This window comes from Medicago truncatula, chromosome 5 (assembly GCF_003473485.1).
Source record: "Medicago truncatula cultivar Jemalong A17 chromosome 5, MtrunA17r5.0-ANR, whole genome shotgun sequence".
NCBI lineage: Eukaryota > Viridiplantae > Streptophyta > Magnoliopsida > Fabales > Fabaceae > Medicago > Medicago truncatula.
The window spans coordinates 22,231,213-22,245,753 of NC_053046.1; the positions used below are offsets into that span (position 1 = coordinate 22,231,213).

At 36.1% G+C, this 14,541-nt stretch overlaps 1 non-coding gene across 1 annotated transcript; it reads left to right on the top strand.

Moving 5' to 3' along the window:
- The first annotated feature begins 11,498 nt into the window (after window positions 1–11,498).
- On the top strand, window positions 11,499–11,605 carry LOC120580749 (small nucleolar RNA R71). The gene has a single exon (XR_005646506.1). It is a non-coding gene; the product is annotated as a small nucleolar RNA R71 (small nucleolar RNA).
- The last annotated feature ends 2,936 nt before the right edge of the window (window positions 11,606–14,541 follow it).

Sequence of the window (14,541 nt, forward strand, 5' to 3'; positions counted from 1 at the left end):
TGAGAGATAGTCTCACCCTTACCTTAATTTGGATGAACAAAAGCACAACAATCGGATTCTCTGACTCCACTTGTTCTTCCCACCCTTGTTCTTGATTTTCTCTCCCAAAACTTGTTTCACGTAAAACAGCTTCTGACCTTTTCTTTTTCCTCACTCCTAAAACTATAACTCCCCCTTTATTTCATTAAACTCCCTTAATTTTTATTAAATCCTAATTAACTCCCACACTCCAAAATAATTCTATTTCTTCACTTATTCTATTAAATAATGAAAATAACCATTTAATAAAATACACCACACCACAAAATCAACATAAATCATTTAAAATCATATAAAAGACTTTAAATCAACTAAAAATAATTAAATAAGAATTAGGGCGTTACAGCTCTACCCCCCTTAAAAGAATTTCGTCCTCGAAATTCAAAGCACACAAGAAAATGAATTCAATTATTGGTTAAATATCTTAAACTATATATAGCCAAATAGAAACTTCAAACAAAACATACAAACCACATTAAAGTCAATCAATCAAACATGATCACATAATAAATATAACCATTAATCAGTAAACACAACGGCAATCAAGACAACGTAAGACAGTATTACAACTGTTACTCAACAAGACACGACTCAACTACTTGGCCGGACGGACCAACCTGCTCTGATACCAATTGTAACACCCCGTTTTCCCGACTTAAAAATTTCATTTAATTAATCAGAGTATTCAACATGTAAACGGAATGCTACACTTCATAAAATCATAAATAAGTTAATTAACTAATTTATCCTTCAACATATTAATTCAAACCTTGCAGCGGATTAAATTCATTAACATAAAAAGTCTTGGCACGAAGGCCTCATCAAAACATCTCATAAAAATCCAATTAACAACTTAATCATGTAAATTTATAAACAATACGTAAGGAATAGAAAAGCATGCAACAAAATTCCCATCCCGTTACGTATCAGAGCACCTAAACGACTCAGTGATGGATAGCCACTCACGACAGCAAAAACACACCAACCTACTCTCGATCACCTGCAAGTTACTCATACGAAGAGCAACATTTTCAAGCAGAAGGGGTGAGATTCACAATCAATAATAATAATATATAATTCATCAAATGCATCTAACAACTTAAACTCCATCAATTAGTAATAATAATTCTTTTAACGACTCCTAAACCATATCATGTACTCATCATATCAACAGTCATAACTCGATATCATAAACAACATCATTTAACTTCATAATCAACATCTTAATCATAATCATATAACATCATACTCATAATTCGTATACAACATGACAACTTCATAATCAACGACATAAACAACGTAACAACATCATATTCATAGTTCATATACAACATAACAACATCATTAATTCGTATTAACATTCTCTACCAAGCACCTTATTAACAACTCATGAATAGAGGACAACTTAGCAACTATACGTAACATCATCATTTCATAATAATAATTATTCATCAAACATTCCATTAGCAATACATGAATAAAAGACAACTTATCAACTTAACATAACCATCATCACAACATTCATAATCATCATCACGTAACATCCTAACAACCTCATATTCAACACCATAAACGATCATCATAACATTATAATCAATATCATAATAATATAAACAACAACATATATTCAACAATAATGTTCTTACTTCTTTAACTTTAGTAACACTTGCTAATTCAACCAACAACGACGACAACAACAAGATTCAACGACAACGACAACAAATCTCTCAAGAACAACGGCAACTACAATTATCCAATATATGTATATATTTCATAATCAACAATATCATCAATAATAGATATCCAATTCATCAATTAAATCTAACACCCTGTCATAATAATAATTCATCAATATATAAGTATATTATCATTAACAACATCAACAACAAATGATAATTAAAACCAACAACAACGACTCAGACATGACCTTCCCCCTAATACTCCTCAATAAATGCAACTATGCATGTGGTACCATAATTCAGGGCCATGACCCACACCGCTGTCGAATGGTTAAAGCATTCTCAACAGGACCTAAGTCCTCACCGCTCCACACCGCTTTGAACAACTAGTGTTCCACCGCTTTGAACGACAAGGCGTTCCAGAGCCGAAGCTCTCCCACTTTGATGTTTATGCAACTACCCAACCTGTGTATCTCTACATACAATTCAACAACATCAACGACAACCACTACTCATCAATGCATATATGTAAATATGACTTCACCTCGACAATCCAATTAATAATACTTCAACCTTTGAAAAGAATTCAGCAACATCTATAATTTATTTAAATATAAATATACATCACAGTCAACAATAATCCATCATAATTGATCCAACGATTCCAGAAAATACATAATTAATCATAATTAAACTAATGCATAAAGTTCTTTCAACATAGTATATGTTCACTTGGTTTCATACTCAATCATCTCCAAATTCACTAAACTCAACAACGACAACATCAACGACAACGTAAGACAACGTAAGACAACGACAACTGTGCATAAATAATTATGACTTACTCCACAACTTAGTCAACATCAACAACTTAAGACTCCAATACTTTGGAACGACATCTTACATCTTAAAACGACACATGCAGCTTAATCAATTTACAACAGCAACATAGGCAGCACATAAACACCTCAAGATATAACAACATAAAATGATAATCAATATCAACTTAAACATCTTATATAATCCACATAATGCATATACAAATATATCTCATTACTAACAACATCAAATCATATTATATCCGACTCACTCAACATCAACAGTACTATAATCAACCTCCATTCCTACCCCAAGGGTAACCTCACAACATGGGTTAAATACTCTTAAACACCTTAATTGCACTCATATTACTTCAAATTTTGAGCCTTGGAATTATCCCATAAGTTTCGGATTAACTTGGAAAATGTTTTGCTGAATTTTCATAAAATTTCCCTAAGACCTACTTGGAGTATTTTCATCATATCTCAAAAACCAAATATCATTTTCGAGTCAAACCAAAGCCATTAGAAAGCTAACAAAATTATCTACAACTTTCATGTTTACACCAAAGGCCAATTCAAAACAGAAACGTGTGAAAAAGACACAAGAACGCGAAATTAGAAATGCTGTCAAAAGGCACTTCGCTTAAGCGAACTACTTACAGTAGCTGTTCGCTTACAGCTCGCTTCCGGCTCGCTTAAGCGAACAGTCATCGTTTCTGCATAATTTTTCACGGGTTTAAACCATTTTTCACCCCAAAACCCCCAATTTTGATCTCCCAATGCCCAAACATGTTGCCAAAGATTGTTTATAGGTTCATTATACAATTAGGCATCTAAAGGAACATAAAACATGCATCAACAACAACAAATACAGATCACTCCACCATCATACAAATCTTCATCAATTCATCCAATCAATCATAATTTCAATCAATTTATGATCACAACAACAGTATAGATTAAGTTTTCATTCTAAACATTACATTACAACAGAATTAACATGATCAATACCCATTCCCCTCAGAATCATCATCAAACCCTAACCCTCAATTTATTTTCCAAAATTATGCAATTAGGTCAATTTTCAGAAATTATAGATTATGATTATTGAGAGATAGTCTCACCCTTACCTTAATTTGGATGAACAAAAGCACAACAATCGGATTCTCTGACTCCACTTGTTCTTCCCACCCTTGTTCTTGATTTTCTCTCCCAAAACTTGTTTCACGTAAAACAGCTTCTGACCTTTTCTTTTTCCTCACTCCTAAAACTATAACTCCCCCTTTATTTCATTAAACTCCCTTAATTTTTATTAAATCCTAATTAACTCCCACACTCCAAAATAATTCTATTTCTTCACTTATTCTATTAAATAATGAAAATAACCATTTAATAAAATACACCACACCACAAAATCAACATAAATCATTTAAAATCATATAAAAGACTTTAAATCAACTAAAAATAATTAAATAAGAATTAGGGCGTTACAGCTCTACCCCCCTTAAAAGAATTTCGTCCTCGAAATTCAAAGCACACAAGAAAATGAATTCAATTATTGGTTAAATATCTTAAACTATATATAGCCAAATAGAAACTTCAAACAAAACATACAAACCACATTAAAGTCAATCAATCAAACATGATCACATAATAAATATAACCATTAATCAGTAAACACAACGGCAATCAAGACAACGTAAGACAGTATTACAACTGTTACTCAACAAGACACGACTCAACTACTTGGCCGGACGGACCAACCTGCTCTGATACCAATTGTAACACCCCGTTTTCCCGACTTAAAAATTTCATTTAATTAATCAGAGTATTCAACATGTAAACGGAATGCTACACTTCATAAAATCATAAATAAGTTAATTAACTAATTTATCCTTCAACATATTAATTCAAACCTTGCAGCGGATTAAATTCATTAACATAAAAAGTCTTGGCACGAAGGCCTCATCAAAACATCTCATAAAAATCCAATTAACAACTTAATCATGTAAATTTATAAACAATACGTAAGGAATAGAAAAGCATGCAACAAAATTCCCATCCCGTTACGTATCAGAGCACCTAAACGACTCAGTGATGGATAGCCACTCACGACAGCAAAAACACACCAACCTACTCTCGATCACCTGCAAGTTACTCATACGAAGAGCAACATTTTCAAGCAGAAGGGGTGAGATTCACAATCAATAATAATAATATATAATTCATCAAATGCATCTAACAACTTAAACTCCATCAATTAGTAATAATAATTCTTTTAACGACTCCTAAACCATATCATGTACTCATCATATCAACAGTCATAACTCGATATCATAAACAACATCATTTAACTTCATAATCAACATCTTAATCATAATCATATAACATCATACTCATAATTCGTATACAACATGACAACTTCATAATCAACGACATAAACAACGTAACAACATCATATTCATAGTTCATATACAACATAACAACATCATTAATTCGTATTAACATTCTCTACCAAGCACCTTATTAACAACTCATGAATAGAGGACAACTTAGCAACTATACGTAACATCATCATTTCATAATAATAATTATTCATCAAACATTCCATTAGCAATACATGAATAAAAGACAACTTATCAACTTAACATAACCATCATCACAACATTCATAATCATCATCACGTAACATCCTAACAACCTCATATTCAACACCATAAACGGTCATCATAACATTATAATCAATATCATAATAATATAAACAACAACATATATTCAACAATAATGTTCTTACTTCTTTAACTTTAGTAACACTTGCTAATTCAACCAACAACGACGACAACAACAAGATTCAACGACAACGACAACAAATCTCTCAAGAACAACGGCAACTACAATTATCCAATATATGTATATATTTCATAATCAACAATATCATCAATAATAGATATTGATGAGATAAAACCGCAAGTGCACGGTCTTACCGAAGTAGTAATAAAGAGTATCGTTCCGACAGGGAGTAGTTTAATTTAGTTAACCTTTAGAGATGATTAGAAGAGAGAAGAGGTTGTAAATTGGGGGTTTTAAACGGTTAAAACAATATAATAAAAGAGCCTTGGGATCGTTGGTTTCATCTAAATAACAAGTCCTTCTCAAACCGAAACCATAAGCTTATAATGTTATGTTAGACCTAATTTCTCAAGACAGTTTCTCTTATGTTCCTCTAGCAACTAAGCCTATTTCGCTGACTTGATTACTATTGGATTTTGGTTCCTCTAACAACCAAGCCTATTTCGCTGACTTGATTGTTATTAGTTCCCTTGAAGATCGAAACTATATGTCTCAAAGATTGCAAAGCCTATTTCGCTGACTTTGCAATCCTTGTCTGAATTCACTTGTTCGAATATCAAAGCTCCACTTTCGTTTTATGAATTGATATTTGGAATAATGGACGAACAATTATCAAACCCTCCACTTTCGTTTCCATAGTTTGATAATGGTTAATCCATGTTAAGACGGTGAATTCAGATAAGAAATTAGGGTTACATAAGATTAAGGCTTAGGGATTGGTTTGATTAGGATTATGTCATTTAGACTTATCCAACAATCCCAAGACAGGAAGAAGTCTACTCACTCATGTTCATCGTAGACATGGGGGAGAAGAGAGAAAGCATAAAAGTAAAAGACAAAGAAATAAAGGAAAAGAACTTTATTTAGAAAAGCAAATGTCACTTATTGTATTCCAAGTAAAGATGAATATTAGTGATGGCTAGCTACTCTATTTATAGTACACAATTGACTTAGAATCTAAGCAAGTATATTCCTAGAATATTCCTCGGTAGATTGTGCGCCAAAATAGAATAGCTTGGAGTCAAAGCAAAAGCAGCAAAAGACATCTGGAGGGTGGCACGGCCGTGCCAAGGCTAGCACGGGCCGTGCCAAGCTTCTGACTTGTGGGAGATATATTTTGCTTCCCAATCTTCATGTTTTTGTGTCCAATCTGCTCCAAATCCCTTTCTTTTGCTCCAAGACTCTCTCCATCAAATATTCCTTCCTGAAATATAACAAATTGCATTTTAAAGTAAACTATCCTAAAAAGGAAATAATACTAATATAAATTTATATAAAATCTAAACTAGAAAGCATATTAAAATAACATATAAATGACTCATCAAACTCCCCCATACTTGAATCTTTGCTTGTCCTCAAGCAAAAGGCATAAACATAGTAGCATCAATAGTTTAAATCAAATGACAATTAATTAAAGCACATGTCTCCTCAAAAGGCTTAAATCCCAAAATGTACACTAATCACAAACTCAAGTATTTCCTGAAATCTTTATTCTATCCAACAATCAAGTTTCAAGTGAGTGTGTGTGTGAAGTCCAACCCTTTTCTTGCTCCTGTATAAGATAGGTATAATGAGGAAACATGGTCTAATCCTAGCACTAAACTAACCAAGAAAAATTCCTTCTACAATTCATATAAGAGAGATGGGAGTTTTTGAGAATCTTTGTTCTTTTGCCATATGCACTTTTTAAGTTCTTTATTTAAGGAACAACATTTTCACGTAGGAGGTCGGAGGGCCTACCCCCTTCCCCAATCTAGATTCAATGGTATTCCTTAAGACATCGTCTTCACGTAGGAAGTCGGAGGGCCTACCTCCTTCCCCAATCTAGTTTCAACAATGCTTTTTAAAGTTTTTCTCAAGATAACAATCACCTTCACGTAGGAAGTCGGAGGGCCTACCTCCTTCCCCAATCTAGATTCAGTGATGAGACCTTGGAATTATTTGGCTTTTTGGCTTTTTATGATCTCCCTTATACTCACTTATACTACTGGCGCTTTGAGAATTTTTAAAGGTTAATGCACCACTAAGATTAGAATGTGTTTCCTTAAAATACCTATTCATACATTTACTCAAGGGAAGCAACTTTGTGTTTTTCTCATTGGAGAATTTTATTCACTTTAAAACAAGATATGGTTATATCAAGAAGACTTAAAACACAAGAATTTGCTTTCATGTACAAGAATCAACAAAATAAGAGGAGACAATGAAAATTTTTGTGTCATGATTTTTTCAATAAAAATTAGCTACTTAACTATGCCTTTTACAATAAAACAGAACAAAAGAATAAAGTTCAAGGGAGTTTGGAAACACTACGACTAAAGACACTTTATTAGGCTCCCCCCACACTTAGGAGAAGCATTGTCCTCAATGATTCAAGATAAAAGAAAAATAAAAGAGAAGTAGAGGTAGAAGAAGAAGAAGCAGAAGAAGAAGGAAAAGGATAAGAAGGGAAGAGTGGAAGAGGAAAGCTCACATTGTTATTATTGGGGTCCATATGGAGGACCTTGGAGGTGAAAGTGGTGCATCATGTTCCGAAGCATTTGGTTATTTTCTTCGGATATGCGGTTGCCCCTTTGGACATCATGCCTTATGCTCATGAGTTCAACACCTTGCCTTTGTTGCTCGGTGTTTATTCTTTCAACCTCGGTAGTCATCGATGCCCATCTTGCATCCTCATTTGTTTCATCTTCATTATGGTCATGGAATGCCTCATTATGGTGCGGTTGTGCACCTTCCTCTTCTTGATGCAAGTGTGCATCCTCTGTTTCTTCATTAGGCTGTTCTATGTGCACCTGTGGGTCATCAGCAACATACGACAAATTTGCTTCCACCTCGGTGTTAGTCCGAGATGGGTTAGGCAATAAAATCAAGATGGGTACATTTAGTTGGAGTGCATAGACATAGGGGACTCGAGTTTTTATGAAATTCATAGAGATGAGAGTTTCTATGTTTAGTCTATTGTTACCCTCGATTTTGTTTATCCCTAGGTCTTCACTCACACCGAAACGCCCAGCTATGTATGTTATGACACCACCAACTACTATTTCTCCCCTACTATCGGACCTATTGCCTATAAGGGAAAGGTAGTCAAGCAAGTAAAAACAAGTGTTAATGGGTTGGTTGTGCAACATAGCCCAAATCATGAAGAGTTCATCATTCCTAGTGTTCCCTAATTCCTTCCGTCCCCTAATGGTACAAGTTATGACCCTTTGAAGGTACCTAAGTACGGGGTTGTGAATGTTGCTGGCTTTGTTGGCACGTGTGTTAAATTGGTCAAGACCGGTGATTTGCTCCCAAAAGGCGGCGGGTTGATAGTTAACCGGTTTTAAATTTTGATCCCAAGAGTCGTGGATGAACCCCGCATTTGCGAAGCCCATCTCATCACAGAAGTGCTGAAGAGACATCTCATAATCAATATTCAAAAACCGGAAAGAAACTCTATGGTTGGGGTTATCAAAGTTCAACCTATCTTTTGTAAAAACAATAGAGCTTAAAAATTCATAGGTGAAGTTTTCATACCCTCGCATAGGTTTCATCATATCAACCCATCCTAGCCTTTCTAGCAATTGTAACACATTATCTTTAATACCTAGCTTATTCATATCATGGTTATCAGGGTACCTGCAAGGTTGTAGAGGTTTAGAGATTAGAAGTTTGTACCTATCCCTTTGCTTGTTATCCCGGAAGATGATGCCATGATTTTTTGCTTGTGCTTTCTTCTTCGGGGGAGGTCCTCCGGATGAGCTTGCAACTTCCTTTCCACTTCTCTTTGAAGTCATTGCCTGAACCTTGCCTTTGGTGTGGTGGTTGGGTTAAGGGTTGTTTTGGTGGAAAGAAGTTGGTTTAGTGTTGTGGTGAAGGTTTAGGTGAGTTTTTGGGGTTGGGTTATGGAGGTTGGTGAAAATTTATGGTTTTTGGGTTAGGTTATGGAGGGTGACGAATTTGGGGTGATGGTGGTTTGGGTGGATGAAAGTTGTTTTGGAATGGTGGGTTATGATTGGAATGGTGTCAATGGTTGATTGGGTGGAGAAATTTTGTGAATGGGTGTGATTTGAGGGTAGTTGTGAAGGTTTGTAGTTGTGTGGTTATGGAGGTTTGAGAGAGAAGGTGGGAAGTAGAGAGAAGTTTGTGTTGGAGAGTGAGAGAAGAAGAAGATGAAAAGGTAGGGTTATAGTCACCTGGTGTCGGGCACGGCCGTGCCAAGCTTGGCACGGGCCGTGCCAACATTCTGGTTTTGGCCACTTGTTTGGTTGAGGAAGGTCTGACACGGCCGTGCCAGTGTGAGCACGGGCCGTGCCAGTGTGAGCACGGGCCGTGCCAAGGTTCTGGATGGCGAGGCTTCAAAATTTTCTGTTTTCTTGAATTTTTCTTGGACAATAACCTACAAAATAATTAAAAGAAACAAAAACAAACACAAAAGCAGTTAAATGCGTGGGTTGCCTCCCACGAAGCGCTCGTTTATTGTCATTAGCTTGACGTTAGGAAAGTGTCCTTAGAAAGGATCAAAGAGGGCATATTGTGTAGTTGACGCTAGAAAGCGTTCTTTCACATTATGTACTTCAATCATGTTACAAGAATAAAGAGCGGGACCTTTCATAACATTTTCCAGCTCGAACCCAATCATTGCATCACTTGCTTGAAAAACTATCCGTCCACTCTGAACATCTATTATAGCACCTGCAGTAGCTAAGAAGGGTCGTCCTAAGATTATTGGGACATCAAGGTCCTCTTCTATGTCGACCACTACAAAATCAGTCGGGATATATATCCCTTCTATTTTAACGGGTATGTCTTCTATGTAGCCAGCTAGGGGGATAGTAGAACGGTCTGCTAGTTTTAAGATCATCTCGGTCGGTTTAAGCTCTCCTATTCCCATCCTTTTGAAGAGGGATAAAGGCAACAAACTTACACTAGCTCCTAAGTCACACAAGGCTTTGTCAACGGTTTCTTTTCCTATCACACAAGGGATGGCAAAACTACCTGGATCTCTAAGCTTTTGGGGTTGCTTCTCGATGATTGCACTACTTTCCCTAGTTAAAGCTATTGTCTCCTTGTGATCTATAGCCTTTTTCTTTGAAAAAATTTCTTTTAAAAATTTGGCGTATAGAGGCATACGAGATAGAGCTTCAACAAAGGGGATCTTAATGCAAATCTTTTTAAGTATGTTTAAGAATTTAGCAAACTGGGCCTCCAGGTTGAGCTTAGTGAGCCTTAATGGATTAAGAGTCTTGTTCTTATCAAGAGGTGTTTTTATCGCATCCTTCTCACCTAGAAGCTTAATACTCTCTCCCTTGACACTTTTGGCTTTGGTAATGGTCTCTTCTAACTTATTGTCCCCAAGAGAAATGGCATTGACATGGGCCTTGGGGTTTGTTTCAGTTTGTCCAGGAAAGACTCCTGGTGTTTGAGAAGAGGTGGCCACTTGTTGTGCCACTTGGGAGATTTGTGTTTCAAGCATTTTGGTGTGTGTGGCGATGGAATCAACCTTGGTATTGAGCTTGGAGAGAGAGTCGTTCAGAGATCCTGTTTGGTTTTTTAACTCTTGAAGCTGTTTATTTTGATTCATCATGCAATTTTCTAACATGATTTCCAAACTAGATTTCTGAGCTACTCTCTGGTTGTTTGTATAGCCAGGTGGTGCTGTTTGCCCATAGGAACCTTGAGGATTTTTGTAAAAACTTTGATTTGGCCTCATTCCTTGGTTGTATTGAGCGTAATTTAATTGCTCAATATTGGCAGCACTACCTAACTGACAATCAACACCTGTATGACCAGTTATACCACAGACTTCACAAGTAGGGGATGCAGGAGGAGGTGGGGCAGCATTAACATTGAGTTTTTCAATTTTTTGTGTTAATGCCTCAACCTTAGCAGCAAGGTGGTTATATTCAGAGACTTCGTATATACCTGCCTCTTTCTTAGAGGGAGTAGGAGTTGTGACGGCTCTTTCGTTGGTCCATTGATAGTGATTTTGAGCCATGTCCTCAATCAAAGCGTAAGCCTCCGTGTAGTTTTTGTTCATTAGAGCTCCACCTGCAGCTGCATCAACAGACATTTTAGTGGTATAAGTCAAGCCATTATAAAACGTGTGGACTATAAGCCACTTCTCTAGGCCATGGTGGGGACAAAGTCTAAGCATTTCCTTGAAACGCTCCCACGCCTCATAGAGAGATTCCCCATCTTTTTGATTGAAACGCGTAATTTGGTCTCTAAGCTTAGCTGTTTTGGATGGGGGAAAGAATCGGGCGAGGAATGCTCGCCTCATATCGTCCCATGAAGTAATGGAACCGACTTCTAGGGAATGGAACCAAGCGCTAGCTCTATCCCTTAAGGAAAAGGGAAAGAGATGAAGTCTTACGGCTTCTTGGTTCTCTTTTATGGTGCCACTGAGTCTGAGGAAGGAAGAAATATGGAGATTTGGATCCTCAGTGGGTGATCCAGAAAACTGATTTTGCTGCACTAAATTGAGTAGTGCAGGCTTGATTTCGAAATTATTACCCGCAACCGTTGGGTACACGATAATAGCTTGTGGCTCTTCCGTTGAAGGAGTAGCATACTCTTTGAGAGTACGTTCAGCCATAGCGGTATTATTTTGTGCCTTTCTCTTTTTCTTATGCAAAAACCTTTCGATCTCAGGAATAAATTCTCCGAGACTTTTACTTCTTCGCATAAGAAACCGAGAACCCAAGAAGTTAGTGGTAAAAACAAAAAGAAAGAAAAATAGAAGAGAGGAGGAAGAGAAAGGAGAAGAGAGTTCTAATCACAAAGAAAGAGTTAATTAAATTAGTTTACTCCCCGGCAGCGGCGCCAAAAACTTGATGAGATAAAACCGCAAGTGCACGGTCTTACCGAAGTAGTAATAAAGAGTATCGTTCCGACAGGGAGTAGTTTAATTTAGTTAACCTTTAGAGATGATTAGAAGAGAGAAGAGGTTGTAAATTGGGGGTTTTAAACGGTTAAAACAATATAATAAAAGAGCCTTGGGATCGTTGGTTTCATCTAAATAACAAGTCCTTCTCAAACCGAAACCATAAGCTTATAATGTTATGTTAGACCTAATTTCTCAAGACAGTTTCTCTTATGTTCCTCTAGCAACCAAGCCTATTTCGCTGACTTGATTACTATTGGATTTTGGTTCCTCTAACAACCAAGCCTATTTCGCTGACTTGATTGTTATTAGTTCCCTTGAAGATCGAAACTATATGTCTCAAAGATTGCAAAGCCTATTTCGCTGACTTTGCAATCCTTGTCTGAATTCACTTGTTCGAATATCAAAGCTCCACTTTCGTTTTATGAATTGATATTTGGAATAATGGACGAACAATTATCAAACCCTCCACTTTCGTTTCCACAGTTTGATAATGGTTAATCCATGTTAAGACGGTGAATTCAGATAAGAAATTAGGGTTACATAAGATTAAGGCTTAGGGCTTGGTTTGATTAGGATTATGTCATTTAGACTTATCCAACAATCCCAAGACAGGAAGAAGTCTACTCACTCATGTTCATCGTAGACATGGGGGAGAAGAGAGAAAGCATAAAAGTAAAAGACAAAGAAATAAAGGAAAAGAACTTTATTTAGAAAAGCAAATGTCACTTATTGTATTCCAAGTAAAGATGAATATTAGTGATGGCTAGCTACTCTATTTATAGTACACAATTGACTTAGAATCTAAGCAAGTATATTCCTAGAATATTCCTCGGTAGATTGTGCGCCAAAATAGAATAGCTTGGAGTCAAAGCAAAAGCAGCAAAAGACATCTGGAGGGTGGCACGGCCGTGCCAAGGCTAGCACGGGCCGTGCCAAGCTTCTGACTTGTGGGAGATATATTTTGCTTCCCAATCTTCATGTTTTTGTGTCCAATCTGCTCCAAATCCCTTTCTTTTGCTCCAAGACTCTCTCCATCAAATATTCCTTCCTGAAATATAACAAATTGCATTTTAAAGTAAACTATCCTAAAAAGGAAATAATACTAATATAAATTTATATAAAATCTAAACTAGAAAGCATATTAAAATAACATATAAATGACTCATCAGATATCCAATTCATCAATTAAATCTAACACCCTGTCATAATAATAATTCATCAATATATAAATATATTATCATTAACAACATCAACAACAAATGATAATTAAAACCAACAACAACGACTCAGACATGACCTTCCCCCTAATACTCCTCAATAAATGCAACTATGCATGTGGTACCATAATTCAGGGCCATGACCCACACCGCTGTCGAATGGTTAAAGCATTCTCAACAGGACCTAAGTCCTCACCGCTCCACACCGCTTTGAACAACTAGTGTTCCACCGCTTTGAACGACAAGGCGTTCCAGAGCCGAAGCTCTCCCACTTTGATGTTTATGCAACTACCCAACCTGTGTATCTCTACATACAATTCAACAACATCAACGACAACCACTACTCATCAATGCATATATGTAAATATGACTTCACCTCGACAATCCAATTAATAATACTTCAACCTTTGAAAAGAATTCAGCAACATCTATAATTTATTTAAATATAAATATACATCACAGTCAACAATAATCCATCATAATTGATCCAACGATTCCAGAAAATACATAATTAATCATAATCAAACTAATGCACAAAGTTCTTTCAACATAGTATATGTTCACTTGGTTTCATACTCAATCCTCTCCAAATTCACTAAACTCAACAACGACAACATCAACGACAACGTAAGACAACGTAAGACAACGACAACTGTGCATAAATAATTATGACTTACTCCACAACTTAGTCAACATCAACAACTTAAGACTCCAATACTTTGGAACGACATCTTACATCTTAAAACGACACATGCAGCTTAATCAATTTACAACAGCAACATAGGCAGCACATAAACACCTCAAGATATAACAACATAAAATGATAATCAATATCAACTTAAACATCTTATATAATCCACATAATGCATATACAAATATATCTCATTACTAACAACATCAAATCATATTATATCCGACTCACTCAACATCAACAGTACTATAATCAACCTCCATTCCTACCCCAAGGGTAACCTCACAACATGGGTTAAATACTCTTAAACACCTTAATTGCACTCATATTACTTCAAATTTTGAGCCTTGGAATTATCCCATAAGTTTCGGATT